This window comes from Pongo pygmaeus, chromosome 4 (assembly GCF_028885625.2).
Source record: "Pongo pygmaeus isolate AG05252 chromosome 4, NHGRI_mPonPyg2-v2.0_pri, whole genome shotgun sequence".
Classification (NCBI taxonomy): domain Eukaryota; kingdom Metazoa; phylum Chordata; class Mammalia; order Primates; family Hominidae; genus Pongo; species Pongo pygmaeus.
In genome coordinates this window covers 102,061,853-102,088,138 of record NC_072377.2, presented here as the reverse complement: position 1 = coordinate 102,088,138, position 26,286 = coordinate 102,061,853, and the positions used below count along the sequence as shown (strand labels likewise).

Below are 26,286 nucleotides of genomic sequence, written 5' to 3'. Positions count from 1 at the left end.
TATGTCATATTACCGTTAAACTGTGTAACAAATTCCTCCTTTTCTCTATATTTACTCCTCATTCTTGAGGGGTGTGAAGGGATGAAGGTCCGTCATCTATAACTTCTTTAAGCTGAATCCAGGTGTTGATATGGGACCCATTAGAGGAGTGAAATTTTTCCTAGCTAGTCTTAGGTAGGTCTAGTTATCTCCTGGATATAAGCCTAGCTGTTCATATTGCTATATGTCCTCAACTTGCTTAGACACAAAAGAAACAAGGCAGTTTAAGAAACAGGGCCCAAAGATCAAGAGAAGTAGGATGTCAGCTAAAGTGCCCAGGAAGGGTAAGAACCATGTGAGATTAGAGATGGCCTGTTTTATAATTTTTCCATATTCCCTGAGGGCCCATGCCCTTTTGGTTAAATTGGTGCAACCACTTGGTCTGGTTGTAGATGACTTTAATGTATTTTTTTATTTATCTAAAATTATTACCCAAGCACAACAGGAAGAGTTGGTGACTACACACACCCTACCTTGTTCTCCCAAGAGGTCATCAAGAGCCGGATGGTTATAACGCACGATGTTGGCTAGTAAGTTTGGGGAGACTGTGAGGCAGATAAAGCCATCGCCGGTCTTATAGGCTAAAGTTTCTATAACTGTTTCAAAGTAGTGGAGGGTAACTTCATTGTAGGCAAACCTTCCCTAAGGGGCAAGGAGACTGCCCACTATCCTGATGCCAGCCAGAATAAGCCTAATCGCCATTTTATTCCCTAAGCAAGAGGGGAATGGAAAACAATTAAATATTTTGACTTGTCTGGGGGTTAGGTTCCCTAACTGCACTCTCCTTGATGTCATGTGTTTTCCAAACAGAGGTAGGCTCTGGATGAAACAAGGTGACTCCAAGGACAAAGCTTAGAATACCGGCAAGCAAGACAAGTAGATTAAGCCCTGACAGAAAAGTATATGTGGGCCCAAGGTAACCTATCTGTTTGAGGTTTCTTGTCCATCCTTTTGAAAAGGAACCTTAGGTCTGAGAGTGCTTCAGCTCAGTAAATGGCACTTTCTTCCTTAGGTTCTGTGGCTGCCTTTATCTGGGTGTGGTGGACCCAAGGCATCACTCCCTGTAACTCTAAGGCAGAGTTAGTTGTAAGAATTACCAGATATGGTCTTGTCTATTTAGGTTCTAAATAATCTTGTGGTCTTCCCACTTTTAGGTTTTTAACAAAACCCAGTCCTGGGTTGTAAAAGATGAAGGGCCAAATGAGATGATGAAGGTAATCCTTGAATTCTATACTTTTGAAAGGACTTTATTATTTTTCTAACCTTGGTAGCGTATTTTATTTTTTCATGTTTCTGAGGACCTCCTGGTTACCTTACGAGACCTGGACCAGTTGGCCATACATTAGCTCATAAGGGCTCAGTTTGATTTTTCCTTTTGGAGTTTTTCTTATTTTTAACAAGGCTGTGGGGAGTAATGAAATCCATGGGAGATGGGTTTTCTGGCTTACTTTGGCTAAAGTCCTTTTAAGGGTCTGGCTGGTGTGCTCTATTTTGCCTGAGACTGTGGTCTCCAGGTGGTATGTAGGGATCATTTTATTTCTAAGCTCCAAGAAGCAGCCTTAGTAATGAAAGCTATAAATGCTGGTTCATTATCAATGTGGATTGACCAAGGCAGCTTGAATCTGGGGACCTTTGCCATCTCATGTGCAATTTCAGTGTGGGTGGCAAAGACTTCCACCCATCCTGAAAATGTGTCCATAAGAACCAGGAGGTATATAAGTTTTTAAAGCCCCTGGGCATAACTGTGAAACCGATTTACCAATCTTTCCCTGGGTGTCTACCTTGGTACTGGACCAGCTGAGTAGTCTCTCTTCCCTTCTCCCCACCCACTGCATAAGGTGGATATTAGGGTTATTAACATAGCAGATGGGGCTAGTCTCAACTATCTCTTTGATTAACTGCCCCAACCCTCAGGGAGCTATACTTTTGCAAAGCCAGTGAAAGGGCCTCTTGATCAGTGAATGTTAGAATGGTTTTTGTTTTAACGGTCTGCAAGGCAACTGCTTTTGGGAAAAGAAATTGTCCATGAGGGCTTATTAGCCATCCTGACTGATCAATACTTTTGGTATAACCCCATTTGGAGGCTTTTTTCCATTCCTTTTGAGAGTAAGACAGGATAAAAAGAGCGGGACCCAGGAAAGAATGTGAAGGTGGCATTTAGAAAGTGACCTTCCCTAAAGCCACCTGTTTTGACACTAGGTTGGCTTTATTCTTTTCTTTAATTACCTTAACATCCCACTTCTGGTGGCTGCGGTAATGAACTACTGCCACCTGGGCTAGTTTTCTTACAGTCTCTAATAACCTTAAAACGATGGTGCCAATTTGGACCTCTTTATTAACAGAGGTTAACATGCCCCTTTTCCTCTAACTAGTGCCGTGTGTGTGTAAGATGGAATATTAGTACCTGGAATCAGCGTATACTTAAGTGCATTCCCTTCACTCAATTTTTATGCCCTGGTTAGAGCAACAAGCTCTGTCTTCTGTCCCCCAAAAGATGGGGCCTTTCTCTGTTCAGTATCACAAAGCCAATACAATGAAACTGAAAGTGAGGGTCAAGCAGTGCGGGCTTGACAGTGCAGGCTAAGAGCATCCTGGTAGAAGAGTGCCCGCTTCTACGGTATCAGTGAGACAGACCATAGCGTACCCTGCCCTCCCCTGTTCCTCTTGCATATAGCCTCTCCCATTGGTGAACCACTGGGATTCTGCATTCTCAATAGAGTCACGTTTGTGGTCCGGCCTACTGGAGTAAACTTACTCCATCACCTCTAAGCAGTTGTGAGATAAGTGACCATCTTCAGGTGGAAGGAGTGTGGCTGTGTTCAAGCTATTACACACCTTCAAAGTTATGTGATGGTTGTCTGTAACTGGAGAGCATTGCCTGGGGACAGCCATTCTGCCCCCCTTTCATTCATGAAGGTCTGGGTATGGTGGGGAGTCCAGATAGTTAGGGGTTGGCCAAAGGTTAACTTTTCTGTTTCTTTTAAAAGGAGGGCTGTGACTGCCACTGACCCAAGGCAAGGCAAGGAGTTCAGCGTTTAGCAAGTAATTCCAGTTGCTTGGAAAAGTAGATCGTTTATCCAGGTCAGTGGGCCCAACCTTCAAGTTAGTATTACTAGAGCAATTCCTTCCTCTTATGAAACATAAAGATGAAAAGGTTTGTTTAAGTTGGTTAGGGCTAATGGTGGGGGCCTCGTGAGTTGAGTTTTAAGTTTTCAGAATGCTTGGTCACATTATGCCATCCATTCAGAAAAATCAGGTGCTCCGGGTCCCTAGCTAAGGCTTCTCTAAATATTGTGGAGGAGTTTTTGAATGCCTGGGTCCACATAGTGATATAGGAGTGGGGCAGGGCAGTGCTGGGTAGAGACAGGCAGGTCCCTGGCAAGGGTTTCACCCCCGTGAAACTAGGTGAGGACAGGCACTCCTGTTTTCATGCCCAAATGTTGCATTTTTCAAGACCATCCTGACCCGCCAGGCCCCTATCCTAGGCCTATAAAAACCCAAGACCTTAGTGGGCAGACACACAGGCAGCCAGATATCAAGAGGAACACATCAGCAGAAGAAGACACAAGCGGCTGGATGCAAGAGGATTGGGGGGGAGCATGCCAGCAGAAGAGCATACCAACAGATGCAGGCAGGCACGCTAGCACGTCACAGGCCATACACTAGTGGGATGAGGCAGAGTTTAGCTGGGGCAGTCAGAGAAAGTCTGCCCAACTCCAGGGGAAAAACGTCTCCCCTCTGACTCCCCCATCTGCTGAGAGCTACTTCTACTCAATAAAACCTTGCACTCCTTCTCCAAGCCCACGTGTGATCTGATTCTTCTGGTACACCAAGGCAAGAAACCCTGGGATACAGAAATCCTTCCGTCCTTGTGATAAGGAAGGGGGTCTAATTGAGCTGGTTATCACAAGTCACCTATAGAGGGAAACTAAAAGAGGTCCCTGTAACACATGCCCACTGGGGCTTCAGCTGTAAACATTCACCCCTAGACACTGCCGTGGGGTTGTTGCCCCACAGCCTGCCTGTCTGTCTGATTCCCTAGAGGTTCCAGCAGTGGGGCACTGGAGAAGCAAGCCAGACCCCCATCACATTCCCTGCGAGGGGAACAAGGGAACCTTTCCCATTTCAACTGGGGCCTCGCCCAGGATCCTGGAAGGTGAGTGTGAAGGAATGTGAAAATGTCGGGTCTGCCTCTCTTCCAAAACCCTGCCACCTCTCTTTCTTTCCTGCGGGTAAGAGGCTCTGTTTCCCTTCACTGAGTTTTAAATATAAAATAATTAGCAAATCTGGACAAAAATATATCCTAACAATATTGAAGACGTTTAAAATTTTTATTTTATTAATTTGAAAACCATTTTATCAAAGATTACTAAATTCATGTGAACTTGAAGAGCATTTGGACTTACTTAATTCATGAGTACTTATTCACTTATAAGCCACTTTGGTGGTATGCTAGACTTCCCACATAAGATAATACTTCTGTACATACACAAAGATCCAAGAGCTTTTACCTCAGAATTTTAGCCATGAGATACAATACAGACTCACCATTTTATGTGATAAAATAGTAGATTTAATTTAAAAAAAAAAATTGGAAAATTTGGGTAAAGCAGTATTTATGGCAGTTTTTTTTTGTAATCCTCCTTTACAGTTTTTTTTTCAGTTTCAAATGGGTTTTCAATGTCTCCATTTCAGTTACACCAGAAATAATAAGTCTTATCTCAGCACCAGCAACTGAATAACAGGGGATTCACAGCAGGCAAAGAAAAGAGAGGAAGATAGCTTTAGAAAACTACTTAACTCAATAAGTGCAGGCTAGCTATTTGAACTCTAAATATTTCTTACTGTGCACAAAGCTACTATTTATCATTGCATGCAGGCATCCCTGATATCTCCTTGAAGGCCAGCTAGGCATCCTTGGCACCTCTCCTTTCAGGAGAGTAGCCAAGGCCATCTTGTCCTTGTGGCTTTGTCAAAGAGTAGGAGGAGGTGTTTTCCAAGAAGGATGAAACCCAAGCTTCTCCAGTGCAAAAAAAATGGTATGTTGGAGGTTTTTACGGATGTAAGAGAGCAAACAAAGAGGAGTAAACAGAGAAACAGAGAAGGACACACACACACACACACAATTTACCTATAGGCTGTTTCCTAATCCTGCAGTCTAGACTGTCAGTCCTTCAGTTCTTCTCTTATCTTTTCAAGAACATTTTGCAGGCCCTCTACTTGGGGCATAGCCACCCTTCAGTTCCTTTCTCACCTTTGCCGAGACACTTAAGGGAGTCTTGGGACATAAGGAGCCATTTACGGAGGATGGGACAATAATGTGGTACCAGGAGTACCCATGCAGAACCATAATCCTGGGAAAATGTCCCATCGTACATTGCTCAGCGGGTCCTTCCCAGTATAGTTTTATAACCCTTTGCCTGCCTGCTTACTCCATCACAACAATAATATATTACATTCCTCAAAGCTGATCCCTGGCACCGAGAGTCAGGATAAATATACATTCTTTGATGTAGGTGTTTATTGGTATGAACATTTTTTTAGAACTGTTTTTGCTGCATCCCATAAGTTATGACATGCTGTGTTTCCAATTTGTTTGTCTCATGATATTTTAAATTTCCCTTTTAATTGGTTGTTCTGGGACATATTGTTTAACTTCTGTGTATTTGCAAATTTACCAAAATTTCTGTTGTTATTGATTGTGACTGGAAAAGATTCTTGATATAATTTGATCTTTTCAAATTTGCTAACATTTGTCATGTTACCTAACATCGATCTATCCTGGAGAATATTTTGTATGTTCTTGAGAAGAATGTGTATTCTGTCAGATGGAATATTCTGTGTAGGTCAGAATTCTTTGTCAGCTGATGCTGTCTGGTGCCAGTTGCTGGGTCTCCAGGGAGATAAGGGGCTTCCCATATAGGGAGGTGGACCATTTAGTCCAGGGCCCCACACTGGTTAACCAGTTCTGTTACTGACAAAGCTGGTCCCCTATAAGATGGAGTCTTTCCCTATTCAGTGTCATGAAACCAAATATAGGAAACTGAAAGTGAGTTTCAAGCAGTACAGACTTATTTAATGGCCATGGAATTGAGAAGTGGGAGCATGGCTCATGAGTCAACTTCTTGACTAGCAAATGGTGAGTGGGTTAAAATATGGGGTATCTCTAATGCATGGGGTGGACATTAAAAGTGAGGGAAAGGATATTCACATCTTTTTTGTAAATGGGTGGTGAACTTTTTGGAAATGGAGTGCTTCCTTCCTTTTTCTTCCTTTTATGGCTTCTTTTGGTCATTGTCACAGCAATTGTCAACTGTCATGGCACTGAAGGTAGTGTCATTTAGTGTAGAAATAGATTATAATAAAGCCTGACGTCTTTTTGAAGTCATTTAATTGGCTATCTCGGTTCTAAACAATCTCAAAACAAAGAGCTCTGATCCTAACCAGTCTGATTACAATGAGAATTTTTATCATAGGCATCTTGTTTCTTAAAGATAAGCAGAGTTAGGGCAGGGTAGAAATTCAGCTATGTCACATAGGCATTATCCCAGGTAACAGTTCTTTAAATGCTTGGTAGAATCTAACGATCACACTATCAGGTCCTGGAATTTTCTTTGATGGAGACTTTTTTTTTTTTTCCAGTCAGAGTCTTGCTCTGTCACCCAGGCTGGAGGGTAGTGCAGGAATCTCAGCTCACTGCAACCTCTGCCTCCCAGGCTCAAGCAATTCTCATGCCTCAGCCTCCTGAGTAGCTGAGGTTACAGACATGTGCCACCAAGACTGGCTAATTTTTTTGTATTTTTAGTAGAGACAGGGTTTTACCATGTTGGCCAGGCTGGTTTGGAACTCTTGGCCTCAAGTTGATCTGCTTGCCTTGGCCTCCCAGAGTTCTGGGATTACAGGCATGAGCCACTGCACACAGCTGAAGACTTTTTATTACTGATTCAATCTCTTTACTCATTATTCCAAAGCATCTTTATTTTTAATGCCTCTTTTACATTTTTTCTTTTACATTTTTTGGTCTGTTCAGATTTTCTTTTTTTTTTTTTTTTTTTTTTGTGATTCAGTCTTGGTAGGTTGTATGTGTCTAGGAATTTATTCATTTCTTCTAGGTTATCCAATTTTTTGGCATATAATTGCTTATAACAGTCTCATGATATTTTTATTTGATGTGAGTTGTAATAGCTCCTCTCTAATATCTTGTTTTATTTATTTGAGCCTTTTTTGTTTTTTCTAGACAAAGATTTGCCAATTTTATCTTTTTGAAGAAAACTCTTCGTTTCATTAATCTTTTGTATTATTTTCCTAGTCTCTATTTCATTTGTTTCTGCTCTGATCTTTATTATTTGTTTTCTTCTGCTAACGTTGGGCTTAGCGTATTCTTCTTTGTCTATTTTCTTAAGACAAAATGTTATTTATTTGTTAATTTTTTTAAGAGATGGAATCTCACTCTGTCACTCAGGCTGAAGTGCAGTGGCATGATCATAGCTCATGCAGTCTAGACTCCTGGGCTCAAGTGATTCTCCCCCTCAGTCTCCTGAGTAACTGGAATTACAGGTGTGATCTTTCTTTTTGATGTAGGTGTTTATTGGTATAAACTTTTTTTTAGAACTGTTTTTGCTGTATCCCATAAGTTTTGGTATTTTGTGTTTCCATTTTGTCTTGTGATATTTTAAATTTCCCTTTTAACTGGTTGTTCTGGGGCATATGGTCCTGGAATTATGGCCAACATTCTACAGGGCAACAGGTCATTGATTCTGATCCTGCCAGCATCCACCCATCTTATCGGTGGGCATCATCCCAGGGTGAACCTGTGAAAGATGTTGCTTAGTACTGCTTGGAGGTAAGGGATCTTCAACAAGCAACCTGGAGAAAGGAGGGTTATGGTCCAATTATATGGCTTGTGTGCAAGGCATGAAACCAGGAAGAGGCACATATATTTCTCCAGAAATTTCTCTTGTGGTGGGGGGAGGCAGCAGTGGTGGTGCTCTCTATGATGGACCCGAATCCAGAGAAGCATCTGCAGTTTTAGCATCGATTCATAAACCGTCTAAAGCTGTAGGTGGTCATAGCATAGCACTGAAGATCCTTAAACCCAAAAGTCTGGACACATCCTCATTAACTGGGATACAATGCAGCAACTATGAATGAATATACAATGGGCAGGCAGTATCTGTAATAGTGATAGATCTGAGAATTGAGATCAGTGGTGAGGACCTGTGAACTAGGTCCTCAGAGAATTATTGTCTTTGTGTGTAATTTTTCTGTTTGCTTTCGGCTCATTTCTCTGTTCTTCCTCTGCTTTGCTCTGAATTGTAGGGAGGTGATTGACCCCACAAATTCAAAAATCACCTTTCTTAGCTTCTTTGTCCATTGGCTTCTGACTCAGCTTCATCAATGGGAAGCACTGGTGGGAAACTGGAAGGTGGAAGGAAGAGAGAAGCCAGAGTATTCCCTTTACCTTTTTGGTTTCAGACAGTCTTTAGCAGTGGCTGTGTCTCCTTCTCCATAGTCCCAGCTCCCCTAAATTGACTCTGATTTCTCACTGAATGGCCCTGGCTTATCAGTTTGTATAACATCTTCTCCCTGTGTCTTTGCCTTTGCCATCTTAGTAATGCTAGTCACTTCCTGCTGTTGTTAATTTGTTCCTTCTTTGTTTTATCGTCCTCCTGGAAGCTTTATAACTAGTTTGCCGTATAAAATTTGATTTTCTTAATGTAATCACTTTTTATGAGTTTCCTGACACAATTGACTGTCCAAGAGTCTTGGGCAAGAGAGAATACAGAATGTGGGATATGGGGTGGGGTATCTGTTAGCATAGGCTTGCTCCAGCAGGCAGGCTGGGCTGGAATCAAGGGAAAATTGAGCCATAGATTCTAGGGGCAAAACTAGAATCAGCCCTCATAAGCAGCCAATTAGTCTTAGTATGCAAGGGTTTAGGCAGAAAGAAGGAAACTAGTGTAACCAAGTAATATGAGTGAGGTCATAGAGAAGGAAGCACTATTTCAATATTGAAAAAGAAAAATGAAATCAAATGTTTATTAAATATGCTCAAAGTGGTACAATGAAGAGGTTATGTTGCCTAATACACAGCAAAATTTCTCTTCACTCTTCTCTCTACTCAGTTTCACTCACCATGACTGTTCTTTTACTACACATGTTTAATCTAATTACCTATCTATCTAATCTCTTTCTGGTCCAAACTCTTTCCTTTTGCTTTTTCCTTCTCTTGTATCTTTCCTAACACCTCTTCTCTTCCAGAAGGAGCCTTTTCTTATGTAAATCAATCAGGGGGGATGTATGCTTATTATAATTTATTATATTTTTATATCTCTCTCACAAAAGATAATAAAAACGAGAATGAAAATTGGAGATATTAGATCAGAATAAACTGGACTGAAAGAAAAGTGGAAAGATGAGCCCAGAGATATTACTCTCATTAGGACTAAAAATTACCTTTTATGTAATGATTTTGCCTTGTCCCTGCAAAAGGAAAACTCTGCTAATGGGACTCAACTGGTTCAAATAGTTGGGATCTAATGCTGCATGTGGAAATCAGCTGTTTTGAATTCAGAGCATGTTCATGCATAGGGATAAATTATGTACTAGGTAGGTTTTCAATGCCATAGGGACCACACTCAATGGATGTTTAATAAATGAATGCATAATATGTGAAGTACAACATGGTATCCAACCAAGAATTCTAGAGAAAATTAGCTACCAGATATAGATATGTTACTATAATAGAATTCATTCAGAATTCCAGTTTGGAATAGAAGAAACAAATCCTTCAGGTTATGAACTTGAAATCGCCTTTTCTCATCTTTCCCATTCTCTACGTGCTGATCAAATTCTTTAAACTCCAAGGGGAGCAGATAAAAATAGGTATTTCTAGAAAGACACTTCCTAACCCAGGAAGAAAATTTAGAAACTTAGATCTTTTTATTTATTTTTTTTAAATTGACAGGGAGTCTTGCTCTTTTGACAGGCTGGAGTGAGTGCAGTGGCGTGATCTCCGCTCACTGCAACTTCCACCTCCTGGGTTCAAGCGATTCTCCTGCCTCAGCCTCCCAAGTAGCTGGGACTACAGGCATGTGCCACCATGCCCAGCTAATTTTTGTATTTTTAGTAGAAGTGGGGTTTAGATCTTCCCTTGTTGTTTAATATGGCTCCAAGGAGTGGCTTATGAGCTTCAGCTTATTGCTTCTGATTAGGATTTCATTTATCTTTTACTGTTCATTAGAATAGACAATCCTTGCATTCATTTCTATCCTAGCCTATCTTTAAAATGAACTCAGCTCTTTGGAAGATAATAAGCAGCTTATTGGCAGCAACAAAAGGGGGAATATATCAGAAGTGAAAAATAGCAACAACCTTGGGTGTTCTCAAATATTTTTAAAGTATCAGTTATAAATAACATGACAGCTACAGATACTAGTTAATGGTGAGAAACTGGACGTTTTCCATCTAAGATCAAGATAAGATGAGGATGTCCCCTTTACCACACCTATTCAATACTGTCATGGAAGTGGTAGCTAATGCAATGAAACAAGAAAAAGAAAGAAAGAAATATAATAGTCTTTGTTCACAAAGAGCATGATAAAATCCCAATTAATCAACAATGACAACAAAATATACTGGAATTAATAAGGATGCAGGATACTAGGTTAATATACAAAGGTTAATTGTTTTTCTACCTACCAGCAATAAACATAACAATGCCATTTGCAATAACACCCAAAAATGGAATATTTGGGCATAAATCTAACAAAATATGTACATAATTTGTATGCTAAAAGCTATTAATACGAAACTCTGTGGAAAATCAAAGCAGCTCTATTTGAATGGAGTGATATTCCATGTTCATGGATTAGAAAACTCGGTGTTGTAAAGATGTTTCTTCTTCCCAATTTGATCTATAGATTCAACATAAATCTCAAATCTATAGATTTCAACAAAATCTCAAAAAGTTATATTTTCAATATTGACAAATTCATTCTGAAATTTATATAGAAAGGCCAAGAACCTAGAATATCCAATATAATATTGAAGAAGAAGAAAAAGTTGGAGAAATTCTATCCAATTCCAAAACTTACTATAATTTCAGAGTAATCAACACAGATGTGATACTGGTAAAAGACCAGACACTTAGATAAATGGAAGAGAATAGAAATATAGTCACACAAATATAGTAAACCAATCCTTTACAAAAGAGTAAAGGCCACTAAATAGAGAAATAATAGTCCTTTCAGCAAAGGTGTGGGAACAATTGAAACCAACATGCAAAATTTAACCTAGACACAAACCTTATATCTTTCACAAAAATTAACTCAAAATGGATCATATACTTAAATGTAAAATACAAAATATTAAAGTTCTTGAAGAAAATATAGGAAAAAAATACGTGACCTATGGTTTGACATTAAATTTTTGACACACACTAAAAGCATGATACATGAAAAATAATTTAATGTTAGATTTAATTAAAACTAAAAATTATGTTTTTAGAAAGGCACTGCTAAAAGAATAAAAAGACAGACATACAAAAAATTTGAAACAGAATATTTGGAAAACAGAAAATATACATTCAATAAAAGATTTATGTTCAAAACATAGAAAGAGCTCTTGGAGCTCAACTATAAGAAAACAAAAGACACCAGGCATGGTTACTAATATCTACAATCCTAGTGCTTTGGGAGGCCAGAGTGGGAGGATTACTTGAGACCAGGAGTTTGAGATTACCCTGGGCAATATAGTGAGAAAGAAGAAGAAGAGGAAGAAGAGGAAGAAGAAGAATAAGAAGAGGAAGAAGAAGAGGAAGAAGAAGAAGAAGAGGAAGAGGGAGAGGAGAGGAGAGGAGGAGGATGAGGAGGAGGAGGAGGAGGAGACATGTGTATACATATGTATACACCATGGCATGTGTATGCCTATGTAACAAACCTGCACATTCTGCACATGTATCCCAGAACTTAAAGTATAATAAATTAAATTTTTTTTTTATTTATAGAGGAGGAGTAGGAGGAGGGAAGGATAAGAAGAAGGAGAAGAAAAGAAAAAGAAAAAGAAGAAGAGGACCCAATACAAAATAGACAAAGGATAAAACATATGACCAGACAACTCACCAAAGAAGATACAGAGATGACAAATTAGAATATAAAAAGATGACAAGATCATATATCATTAGGGAATTGTAAATTAAAACAAGGAAATACTGCTAAACACCTCTTAGAATTGCTAAAAAAAAAAAAAAAAAAAAAAAAATCCTCACAAACCCAGTTCTGGTGAGAATGAGGAGAAGCAAAGAGCAACTGAAATCTTACTTATTTCCTCTTGAGAGTGCAAAATGCCACAGTCACTTTAGAAGAGTCTGGCAGTTTTTTATAAAGCTAAAAATAGTCTTACCTTACCATTATACAGCATTGTGCCATAGGTATTATCCCAACTAACTTGAAAATGTAATGTCCATTCCAAAAACTGCATGTTAAGTTTATAGCAGCTTTAGTCATCATTAAAAAATAAGAATTAATGAAGATGGACTTTAATAAGCAAATGAATAAGCAAACCTTGGTACATTCATATAATAGAATATTAATCAGTGATAAAAAGAAATGAGCCATCAAGCTATGGAAAGATAGAAACTTAAATGCAGATTGTTAAATGAAAAAGCTGTTCTGAAAAGTCTATATATTGTATAATTTTAATTGTATGATATTCTAAAAGGGACATACAGACAGTAGAATGATTAGTAATTGCCAGGGGTTTGGTTATAGGTGGAGAGAGTTGAATAGTTGAAGCACAGGGGATTGTTTTTAGGGTAGTGAAACTATTCTGTATGACACTTTAATGATACTTTATGCACACGTGAAAACCCATAAAACTTTACAGTATGAGGAGAGAACCTTAATGTTTGAAAATTTAAGAAAAATTAGGAGGTCAGTGGAGCGCAGGATGGAATGCACCATGACAAAATAATCTAACTGTGTCATAGGTGCATGAAACAACCTCATTGAAAGGGGTTGAGGAAAAAGGTGCTGACCTAAATAACTTTAGAATGAGTAGAGTTCGTAAGAATAAAAAGGCAAAAGAAACTGCACATAAGCATTGTATTTCAGTTGATAAAGTTGTTTCCCATGGAGGTATGAGTTAACAATCTTAATATTGTTTTACATATAGTTGAACTAAGCAATTAAGTAAATGGATGGCAAATGGTAGGAGCCAGTCTTCTCACTGTTAAAGTAAGAATAACAAACAAGTAAGGGGAAAAGTCTATAATAATCCATATAGTAATGGATTAGAATTGGAGACATCAGTATGAACTCACATTTAACTTAATATAGATAAAAATAGTTACGTCTAGAAATTTTTATAGATGTGCATATGTACACTGGGTAATATAAACACTTACATTTTCTTGATCTTCCATTAGAGAGAGCCTAAAAAAAAATGGCTGGGCCTCTTGACTTACACCTGTAATCCCACCAGTTTGGAAGGCCAAGGCAGGAGGATTGCTTGAGCCCAGGCATTTGAAACCAGCCTGGGTAACATAGAGAGACCCTGTAGCAACAAAAAATAAAAGTAAATTAGCCAGGCATGGTGGCATGCACCTGTGGTCCCAGCTACTCAGGAGGCTGAGGTGGGAGGATCATTGAGCCTGGGAGATTGAGGCTGCAGTGAGCTGTGATCCCATCACTGCACTTCAGCCTGGATTGCAGAGCAAGACCTGGTCTCAAAAAAGAAAAAAAGAAAAAAAATGATAGGCATTTGTCAAAGAACACAGGAACAAATTGAAAGACCTCCCAATGGCCAAAGCTGTAACAATTTGAGCAACAAAAAGAGGTAGTATTGTATTATAACCTAAAATATAAAATAAATATCTGTGGACCCATATTTATGTAAATAAATAATTGCATATCTCTTGTGCAGCAGAACTCCAAATAATTTATTTAGATACATTGCCTTCAAGGAGGTAGAACATAATTCCCCACTAATTAAAGAGTAGGCTATGCATAATGGCTTCATTCCAAAGAGTACCATATGTAAAGAGAAAAAAAGAGTAACTTTATAGTGAAAAATTCAGACAAGCACAACTTGATCAGCCAGTGATCAAGGTCAATATCATCAGTGATAAGTCGTTTTGATAGTATGTTCTGTTAATATGATTCAGGAAAGATGACACTTTACCCTTTGATGTTTCCACCTAAGCTCACAACCTCAGTTTAATCAAGAGAAACACACCAGGCAAATTCCATAGAGATTTGTAGAGAGATGTTCTACCAAATACCTGTCTAGTACTCCTCAAAACTGCCAAGGTTATCAACAACCAAGAAAGTCTGTGCAAATGTCACAGCCAAGAGGAGCCTAAAGAGACAGGACAACTACATGTAATGTGGTATCCTGGGTGGGATTCTGGAACAACAACAACAACAAAACATTAGGTAAAACTAAAAAATGTTGAATAAATTGTGGAATTTACTTACGAAAAAGGCATCAATTGTAATAAAATTATCATAGTAATGTAAAATATGAAAAACAGGAGAAACCCGGTGTGGCAGCTGTAAGAGCTCTCTGTATTATCTTTGCAACTGTTCTAAAAATAAAGTTTATTTAAAAAATAATGTGGAACTTGGAACCAACCCAAATGCCCATCAATGATAGACTGGATAAAGAAAATGTGACACAGATACACCATGGAATAAAATGCAGCCACATAAAAGGATGAGTTTATGTCCTTCACAGGGACATGGACGAAGCTGGAAACCATCATTCTCAGCAAATTAACACAGGAACAGAAAACCAAACACCGCATGTTCTCACTCATAAGTGGGAGTTGAGCAATGAGAACACATGGACACAGGGAGGGGAACATCACACACCGGGGCCTGTTGGGGGGTGGGGGGTTAGGGGAGGGATAGCATTAGGAGAAATATCTAATGTAGATGACAAGTTGATGGGTACAGGAAACCACCATGGCACATATATACCTATGTAACAAACCTGCATATTCTATACATATATCCTAGAACTTAAAGTATAATAAAATAATGTGGAAGAATGAGAAGTGTTATAGAATAAATATGCTTAACCATAAGTTAATAATTATTGAAGCTGCATATAAATACACGGGTCCACTATAATATTCTGTTTACTCATATGCATATTTAACATTTTTGTAATAAGATTTTAAAAAGTAAATCAGCAATTTAAAAACTCACCAGAAGAAAAGTTATTCATAATATTTATTCTACTTTCATTGAAAATAGATCCTACTTTCTTCCCATATTTATGAGAACCTCATTAATCACTGGCAATTCGTTAGACCTGGAATAGAACTTTAACTGCAGTGATTATATAATTTATTGTCCAGAATGGGACACTTTGGAGACTGAAAGGAATGCTGTTACATAATTACATTGGGACAACAATAGTCAGCTAGGAGTAATCTGGGTAAAATCAGGTTATCCTATTTTTTATTCTTTTTTTTTTTTTGACCTAACATGTCCTCTGTGTACTGCTTCCTTCCCCCATCTCCATCTAGGAAAAGACAATGTTTACATAGATGACAACAGTGAATATGGTGTTTCTAGAGCCCTGAACTAAGATTAAAGCTAGACTGCTGCCGACTGTTTTCTTTTATCACCAAGAAAGACTTGGAAGTTTAACACAGAAATTAAAGGTGACAGCCTCAGTATGCGGTGGTAAAAAAAGAAAAGAGAACTCATTAAGACATGCTTCTCCCACCCTCAAACCCTAACACAAAGCAATTCTAGCAACAAATAAGCAGCCAGAAGTCAGTGGAGGTTACAGGTCTGGGTCTGTACTAAGTGGGTGAAGGGAGAATGTGGACAAAGGGTAACCTACTGTGGTGGTGTAATGGCAAAAAGGGCTTCACAGCCCTTTGGGATAGCAATTCCATGAAATGAAAGCTAAGTTGGCTTGGTATGTGTTATCATTTTAACAGAAGTTTAATATTGGAAACTGTTTCGATCTGAACTACTACAGATCTGAACTACAGAAATGGCCACATTTCTGTACATGTCTGTAAGCATCTTCAGAACAGTACTGTGTCCTATGGAGCTTCATTTTTTTAACCACCTTTCACAATGCCCTCAACATTGTAAAGCTCATTGATGTTCATGCAGATGAATAGTTACATGTACATTTCAAAATCTAGAAAAACCCACTATGGAAGATTTTGTCACTGATTTGCAAAAAATGTCCTGCACTAAAATGTACAGTTTGTAAGGTCTCAGTTTGTTGACTCAGACCACCTGTATCTGCCTTGCGTGTACAGTGGAATCCTCAGCCTTACCCCACCTAAAATATTCTATTGTGTTTCTCACTAATCCAGCAATGTCCTTTTATTGATGAAATTGTCAGAAAAGAGAAAAATCCGAGGGTGAAAAGATAAAGGAAAAGAGAAAATAAGAATAGAAAATGGCTGACAGATGAGAAGAAATGGCTTGAAATACCTGTTGGAAATTTCTATCTGATGACACAAACACTCCATTACCACAGCTTCATAAATTCACATCATAATCTCTCTCTCTTCAGTTTTCCTCTTTCCCTGTTGCTTTATAATACATAAAATAGTCTAGAGAGAACTACAGAAAACAAAAATTAAAATGCAAACTTATTCCCAACAAGCTTTCTTTTTCTTGTAGATGTATGCATCACTTTTTAAAATATTTCCCATGGTTTTACTTCATTCATATTAGAACCTAAGCTCTGCAAGAAGACAGTAACTTTTTATTATTTTACTATCATAGACATCAATTAAATATCAGCACATAAGGCTAATGACATTTAATTATCTAAGTTTTTTTTTGAGAAAGTCTTTATTTACCAAGATTTTCAGTGACCTTCTGTGTCAACCTCTGGGCTCTTCTTCATCATTGATACTTGCCTTTCTGAGATATTCAATATCATTAAACACCCTTTCCTTCAGGTAGAAGGCTGTTCCATTTTACCATTCTTCCTGCTTGTTCTTCACCTTTTAATTTTTGTCTTTAAAAGAAAAGATTATGTTCTTTCTCCTTCATAAAAATGTGTTCCAACCATACTGAATTACTTCCTGTGCTTTGTGCCCACTGTGCTACCTCATGCCTTCCTGCCTCTCCCTTTGCTTCTCCTGACACCTGAAACACCTGCCAACCCCTCTTTGCCAAGTAAATGTTCCTCTATGACTCAGCTGAGATCTGGATTTTGGATGTATTTCCTAATCTTTCCAGGCTAAGACAAGGAAGTTGTTTTGTTCTGTACTCGTCCAATATGTTCTTAAGTCACTTATTTCATTGTATCAAAAGGATTAATTTTCTTAACTATCTCATTAGATTGTGAGCAGTTTGAGGTCAGGAATTGTGTCTTATTAATCTGAAATGTGTCTAACACATAGAAGGCATAATAATAAACACATCATTAGTGCTAAGTCAGTAAAGATGTGTGCATTATTGTCTAACCATAAAAAATCAGAATTCATTATTGTCTACTATAGAAATCTGTTCACCTTGTGTGAGCATCGTTTTATTTTCACTGTTATATTTAGGCTTTTGCTGAAACATGCTCCCAGCCACAAGAAGTCATTCCTCTACCACTTCAGAAGTTGTGGCAGCTATTATATATTTTCAGCCTTGAAAATAGTAAGCTCTATATTTGGATTTGTTGGAAGGAATTAAAGTCTGTGCCTTTGGACAAAATAAGCATTTCATTCATTACCCATCATTCCAGAGATACCCCCTGGGTGCTTTCACTTCTATCAGCCTGGTCAGGCTGACATCTGTTGCTTTGTCTCCCAAGGCTTCTCTTGAAACTGTGTTAAATTGGATTGAAATATTTCAATTACTTTTCTATATGCAAATTCCATCCACTATGATGAATTAATTATAACATGAAATCCATGAAATTGTACTATTTTGATCTGAGTTCCTTACTGATTATTATGTGTCCTAATTATCTTTAATATTATGTGTCCTAATTAAGGCTTTTTTAGGAGGGTTTTGTAACATTGTTGGAACTGTAGGTGAGACCATCAGGGAGTCTAAACTCACGGAATTCGTTCTTATCATTTAGTTATTTGCTCTTTCTGAGACCTTCAAGAGAATAAAACACTTGTCCTCTCTAGCAGTGTGCTATTCCAAGCAGGGATATAAAAATTTTTATGTGTTGCATTGTGTCTCCTCAAAAATCATCATTGAAGTCCTAACCCTCAGTACTTTAGAATATGACCTCATTTAATGATAAGGTCTTGACAGAGGTTAACAAGTTAAAATGAGGTCACTCGGTGGGCCCTGATCCAATTTGACCGATGTCCTTGTAAAAAAGAGAAACTTGGAGAAAGATAGACACACAGGGAGATGGCCATGTGAAGATGAAGTCAGTGATCAATGTGATGCATCTATAAGCAAAGGAATGCCAAAGAAAATCACCCTCTGGTGAAGTCAACTTCTGGGGGACAAGGCATAGAACAGATTTTTCCTCACAGTCCTTGGAAGGAGTTAACCCTTCTCTCACCTTAATCTTGGACTTCTAGCCTCCAGAACTGTGAAATAATAAATTTCTGTTGCTTAAGCCACTCAGTTTGTAGCACTTTGTTATGCAGTCTTAGGAAACTCTTCCAGACCCCTGCTTAAGTACTGTCCCCACAGAACTTTGTGTGATAAGCTATGGCCAGGTGTGCTCATGAAGACACTGGGTAGACATGCATGAGTTCCTAGTCACTACAGAGTAGATGCAGACAAAGAAGTATTGAAAATTGGAATGTAAAGAGGGTGGGGGAAACAGAGAGAGAGAAAGGGCATAAGTGCTGTCGCAGTAGGGATTTCCACCAAGTGCTGGTGCAGGAAGAATGTCATGGCTCAAAACCCATACAGAAGGCCTAGGTGATGTTAGTGATTTTGTTTATGAGTAACAGGTCTGTTTATTCATTCAGCATTTATTTATTGAGTGCCTAAAATGTGTCAAGCACTGTTACAGACACTGGGTACTTAGCAATTAAAAAAAAGCATAGAAAAATTCCTGTCTTCAAGGAGTTTACATTCTGGGAAAGAAATAGACAATAACTGAATACATAAGCAAAATGTGTTACATATCACATGGAGAAAGCTAAAGCAGGAAAGAGAGCAGGGAGGATAGTGTATGCATCTGGAGTTGTTTCATTTTGGTCAGTGGTCATAGAAGACTACAGATACAAGATGCTATTTTAAGAAAGACCTGATATAGGCAAGGAAGGAAGACATGCAGAGTCCAAGGGAAAGTATACTAGGCAGAAACAACATCAAGGAAAGGAGCTCTGAAGTAAGAGCAGGACTGACGTGTCTAAAGAACAGAACAGAAAGAAAGCCAGTGCAGCTGGAACAGAGTGAGCATGGGGAGGGGTCCTAAGGGATGAGGCCACAGGGGAAAGTCTTGTGGGGCATGCTAGTGCTTTTGATTTTTAGCCAGTACGAACTGGAAAGCCACTGCATTTTGTAAGCGCATTAGAGACCATCTGACTAGCAAGATTGCTCAGATTGCTTTGCTGAGAGGGGACTGAAGGCAGCAGGGGTAATGGCAGAAGACTGATTAGGAGGGAGAAAATGGTAGCTTTGACAAGGAAGGCGATGGTGAGATTGGTAGACGGAGCTGATTCTGAATTTAAGTTTAAAGTGGAACCAACATGATATTCTGACAGAGTAGAGAGGACACAAAGATGGGCCCAAGGTCTTTTTGTTTCTTGGCCTGAGGAAACTGGAAAGCTTGTATTATCATTTTCAGGTATAAGAAAGACAGTAAGAGTAGTATGTTTTGGAAAGAAGATCAGGGGCTGAATTTGGATGTAGAATTATCTTTCCCTGTTTGAATCCATTCCGTTCATAGATTTGTGTGACCGAAGTTTAAATAGTAAGAGTTGGGATAAATAGAAAAATCTGTAGTAAGATCCCACTGTCTTAGATATTTAAGTAGAGAAGCTGAATAGTTAGCTGAATAGTGGTACATATGATTCTGGACTCTACGAGGAGAGGTCTGGACTAGTGATAGAAATTTGCAAAGTATACAAATCTAAGTAGTATTTATAACTGTGAGAGCAGATAAGATCAATAAGTGAGTGAGTATAGACTTGAAAGAAAAAATATCCAAGCACCAAGTCCTGAAGCTCTCCAAAAATATAAGGATGGGAAGATGAGGTAGAAGCTGAAAAGAAACAAAGTGAGTAGCCAATAAGGTAGAAAACCAGGAGAGTGTGATTTCTGAAGCCAAGTAAGTAAGAAAGAAAAGCTCAAATGTGCCAAATAATGCTTACATGGCTGATAAAAGGAAATCTCATTTGACAACACATAGAATATGCGTCAGCTGTGAAGGAGAAAGCTGTGAAGTATATTGAAAGTTGGATTAAATCAGGAATGTGGTTGTTTTCTGGGACAAAGCAAGAGAGAGACAAAGGAATTGACAGTGCATAGAAAAGAATGATTACAACTGATCATGAAAAACCAACCCGAGAAGGAGGAAAGCAAGGGTATGAAAGGGGAGAGAGAGAGTGAAAAGGTGGGAGGATCAGTGGATTGTAGATCCCTATGTGGATAAGGTATTTCTGAAATTCCATCATGTCAGGGAGCAAACTAGAAAAATCATAACAAGTCTAAGGAATAACCATAGAGTAAGCGGCTCAGGGAATGGAAGAAAAGATCACTAGAGAGAGGAATTCAAGGAATTGAGAGACTATGGTATTAGAAGAAATAGCTGCATGGACATTAAAATCACCAAGAATTAAAACAGCATGATCTTGGAGAGAGTGACAGTGATTCTTTAAGAAACAAGGGGAAGTTCTTGAAAGGTTGATCACTGAGGGCAACAAGGAGGGTAGTGGGGCTCATGAAGATGAAATGAGATGCAAATCTGGGGGTCGAGGTGTGCATGGAGAAGAGTCTGAATTGTTTGCAACAGGAATGGGAGGCAAAGAGGACTGTTAACTTACCTCTAGGCCCAGCAATAAAGGGCTTGAGGAAGAGAACAAGCCCTCGCTTGAGGGGACCACAGGGGAAGTGTTGTCTTCAAGGGAGGCCCAGTTTTCATTTAGAGCCAGATAGTGAAGTGAGCAGTTGAAGGATTTGGGAGTATAGGATATTTTACTGATGAATTTATCCCTTTAAATTCCAGAGAATATAATAGAAGGGTTTCAGGAATCGGGAAGGGAATATACAAAAATTATGGAAATTAGACAGTGAAGGCTGGCCTGGGACACCCGGGCTTCTGTGACTGACAAAAACATAAATAAAGAATATGATAAAATAAGTCCTGATGGTTCCAAGGCATATCAAAGTGGAACATCTATTAGTGTTGTTTGGGGGAAGGTTGGAAGTCTTGCCAGGAGTTCCGGGGTTCTTGCGAGACTCCCGCTGATGAATGCATATAGGAAGGGAGACGTGCCCTCTCCTTCTGATTATGCAAGTTCCTGATGCTTCTCTGGCAGATCATTAGACTTTGCTTTAATATCTGTCAATAGATGGAAGCTTGTAGATCAGAAGGACCTGCAAATGTACCAGGTTCTTATTTGACCTTTACAAATGGAGGCCAGCATGCTAGTGCAGGTTGTTTCTAGGCAGTGATATGACCCCGCTAAGAAGCAGTAGAAAGAACTGCCTTTCAGCTCTGGCAGATTTCACACCCACTTGGGCCACTGAACCAACTGAATATGTTTCTAAATGATACAGAAGCAACCCCATGGGTTTGGGTTTACTCAGGAGTATAATTGTCATATATATATGTATTTTTTTGTGCTCAGTTAAGTTTGTGAGAAGAAGCCAATATGTTCTGTGAGGCTCATTTCCTTCCAATCTTCTAATCTAGTCCCACTTCTCTAGAACTAAGGCCCAGGATACTATGGTTATAACTTCATCTTTAATATGTAGTGTTCTCAGCTCTGCTGTGACAGAGACACACCCAAGTACCCTGACAATTCCCTCTGGCTCTTGTACCTAATACATACATTTAAGTCATGGCTCAAACATGACACAGAAAATCAAACAGCAGATACATTGGTATTTCAAAGCAGGGCATTTTCTAATTAATTACCTAAGTCGAGTCCCAGTTGGAGTGCAAGTGGTAAAGAGACAGCATTTCTTTTATAGAGAGGGCTGTGCTGCTCACAGAAGACCCAATGAAAACTGCTAAAGTCACTGCATATTTTGTTCTTTTTCTTTTGGGAACACTGGTAAAATTTCAAGGCAATTCAAGAGAAAAAGGTATCAATTACTGTGTAAATCCCATTGAGCACCTCAGGTTTTGCAGCATTTCGTATTATTTTTATTTGGGAGCAGCAAATTTATACAATTTCTGACTATTGCTTAACGATTACAAGACTCTATACTGTGCCAAAACATCATCTATCAATTCGCAAGCTGCCTAGTTAACTAGTGTGCCTCCTGCTGACATTGTAACTCCAGATTAATGTCAAACCCTTGCAATTTACAGAGTGTCTGCATATCCAAGTCAGAAAAGACACAGTTTTCAAAATCTAGAAAAGACATCCCCTCCACATTTGCTTGAAAAATATAGATTAAGATTTTTCCCTACAATGAGAATATAAGAGTTCGGGAACTCCCAAATTTCTCCCATTGTGGAATAGCTTACATTTCTCTTTGGAACACTTGCTTTCAGGCCCATGTCCTAGGTGACCTCTCTTCCTAGGCCTGCTTATGCTGCCCCTCACTGACAGCTGGGTTTTTGTTTTCTTAATTTGAGTTAGACTTATGATTAGGAATGGTCACCTGATTGAGCTATCTGGCTCTGCAGCTGAGCTCCCATGTTCATTCCTAAATGTCTTTCACTAGCAAACAGTCCTGAGACCTGAGGTATGTGGGGTGAATTTTGGTGGCCTTGTAGCTTTCAAGTAACAGTATTTCCAACTGCCATACTGAACCAGCCCAGTGTCCAGGATACTTCATTTTCAAATTCCCTAATGTGGTCAAATTGTGTAATTTCTGTAAATGTTTGTTTTTACGTCTGTAATATGGAGAGAACAATACTTACTTCATGGGGTTTCTGGAATGCTAACATTAGTCCACACAAAAAGAAAATCTTTATATTCTATTGATGCTTTAGATGCACGACATGCAATCACTTTTATGAACAAATTTTCCAGCATCACCTGCTGCTTTGTATGACTTTTGCATTGGACTGCCAACTGAAATAATTTTGCAATTGTCTCTTCACTGAATTTGACATCATGGTATTTAAAGACTAACTGAATTGCATTTGATATGACTACAACCCCTCAACCTTTAATGTTTATACAAATATACTAGGCATCTTGTTAAATGCAGGTTTGGATTCAGTAAAGTCCAAGGTGGGGCCCAAGATTCTACATTTCTTACAAGCTTTGAGATGATGGTGATGCTATGGATTACATTTTGACTATCAAGGCTTTAGATAACTGGTTCTCAACGTTGTCAAGTCATCTGGGGAGCTTTCAAAACTCTCAGTATTCGGCTTAATGCCAAAGCAATTAAATCAAAGTCCTACCTTCCCTGCCTTCATAACTTACTTCTTTTATTAATTCAGGAAATATATACCGAGTGTCTACTATCACTAAATACTATATAAATAATAGTGACTAATACAAAAGATTGCTTTCACAAAAATAGAAAAGGTGTTTCAAGAAGAAAATTGAGTGTATATTCAGAAATATGCTAACATCCTAAAAGTTACCTTAGGTTGATAAGAATCCTGATACAGAGTGCTTACTTTATACCAGGCAATTGCAGGGGGCCAGTTTATTTCATTTCGAGAGACAATATTTCACCATTTTGAGATGAGGTTCAAAAAAAGTCATTTGAAATTAAACATCTGGAAGGAGACAGATGTGGAGGTGAGAATTATGCCTCTGTTAGTTTACAGGCCCTTTTCTTTCTACCACATCTATTCTCAGGTGTTCCCATGCTACCTATATAAGGACTGTACATCTGTAGTATGGGCTCCAGTCATTGGATGCAATTAAATACAATTTAGAAGGGCATGTAATTTATATTTCACACACACACTTTCAAGAGCTATAAGCTATCACTGAATTTCAAAGGGGTCTGATTTATTTATAATTGATTATATTAGTGAGGGTAGGTTAACTGCTATTAACATTATATCAAAAATATCACTAGTTTAGTGCACCGTAATTCACGCAACCATCTTAAGGTGATGTTCTTTGTCTTAGCAGCTATCCTTGTAGTAGTGACTAAGGTATGCAAGCTCCTGTGGCTGTGCCTTCCGCTAGGTCATTTGAGTTCTCTCTGAGGCAGATGGGCAAAGTGCATGGAGGATCTCACGTAGGAGGTTTTGTGGGAGGTAACTGTGTGTCATGCATTACTTCCACCCACATCCCAATAGCTAAAATGCATGTTCATGGCTCTATCTAACTGCAAGGGAGCCTGGAAAATGTAGTCTCCCTGGGTACTAAAAAGAAAAAGGGAAAAAAGATTTTTTTCAACTAAAATAAAATATAGAATGCAGATATAATTGTTTAGTTCACATGTGTGGAACAACACTTGCCATGACTTTTTCTTTCTTTTACTATTTCTGGTTCTTTTAAAAATTAATCATTAATATTTTCCAAATGAGATGCTACCACTTCATGTCATTGACAAGGGAAGGGTAAATGCACAGAGAGTAGGAGAAATGCACCTCTGAACACACCTGCTTTAATTGCCTTGTTTCTGAGACTCTAAGTTTAGTGAAACCACACCGTCCCCTCACTCTTAAGTAGAATTCTGTGCATGCCATTCTTTACCAGGGTAAGATATACCTTTATATTTCTTCATTCAATTCTCATCATTTTATGCTAGAAACACAGGAAGACTGAACTCAAATGTCAACATACCAGAAACAAGATATCATATTAACTTTGATTCAGGTGCTGTTAAAGAATAATACATTCTATGATGAGCATTTACATTTTTTATGTAGGTATCTATTTTGGACACCTTTTTAATTGACTGTTCTTTGAGGGAATAAAATTTTAATATATAAGCTGTCAGTTATCTTGCAGCTTTTCAAATTCTTTAAATTTTTCCTACATTAGGAAAAAAGTCTTCAAAGCTTACTATGCCTTTAACACAACTTACCAATAACTACTGACTATTTAAGAGGGAAAAGGTACTGGATTGGGCTGTCTACAGATAGCAACAGCAGGAATAATGAGAGAAGAACAGTAGGCAAGATCAGAAGTGGGTTTAAGTTAGCCGGAAGCAAGTGAACCCAGTATAGACCTTCTGTTTAATAGTCCAAACTAGAACCACAAAGCCTTAAATCTGGAGGCTATGCTCTATTTACATGGGCCACTTATAAACCCCATGCCTTTTTGTGATCATTACATCTTGTTACAGGTTTGCTCAGGTTTTCTGAGGCAGTTCCTCAAAATCAGATAGCCTTTAGGATTTGGTAAAACCTCATGATGGTCATCCTGGAAAGTGGCACCACTTTGGAATATAGGCCATCTGGAGTGGTTTTTCCCAACCCTCTGAATAAGGCAGTCAATGTATGTGACAATTTGGTCAACACTCTGTCAGCAATAAATAGCTGCATCCATATGGTTTCTTATGCCCAGTTTACATTGTGCTTAAGCCAGGCTTTGAATCCCTTCCAATTCCAACCACATGAGAGAAAACGCATTAACAAACACATGAAAGAGACCTGTTTTCACTTTGTCCATTTTCATTAAGATTGGAAAACCCGTAATCTTCCCATTCAAGAGCTCATTTGGTAAATGAATGATGACTGTGGAGCATGTTGTTTGGACACATGTATAATTTTCCTTTTACTTGCTTGAATCTCTACACGCACTCCGTCTATTATTATTTTTAAGAGAAATTTAGAACAGGAAATACAGTCACAGTCATGCATATCACATAATGATGTTTTGGTCAACAACAAACCATGTATATGGTGGTTGCCCCATAATATTATTTCCAAGCTGAAAAATTTCAAATCCCTAGTGATGTCATAGCTATTATAATGTCATAGCATAATGCATTACTAACATATTTGTGGTGATGCTGGTGTGAAAAAATCTGTACCACTGGTTGTATGAAAGTATAGCATATACAATTATGTACAGCATGAAATACTTGATAATGACAATACTGATTTATTAATTTATTACTTTTTTATCATTTTATTTATTTAATATATATTTTTATTTATTTACATTTTTGAAGATGAGTTATTTCTCTGTCACCCTGGCAGGAGTGCAGTGGTATGATCATGGCTCACTGTAGCCTTGAATTC

General features: G+C 38.5%; 1 long non-coding RNA gene across 1 annotated transcript in view; it reads left to right on the top strand.

Annotated features, from left to right (window-relative positions):
- The first annotated feature begins 30 nt into the window (after positions 1-30).
- Positions 31-26,286, top strand: part of LOC129037227 (uncharacterized) — a 72,971-nt gene continuing 46,715 nt past the window's right edge. Inside the window, exons 1-3 of the long non-coding RNA XR_008502752.1 lie at positions 31-323; positions 477-569; positions 850-955. This is a non-coding gene — a long non-coding RNA (uncharacterized LOC129037227). The remainder of the gene's footprint in view (positions 324-476; positions 570-849; positions 956-26,286) is intronic.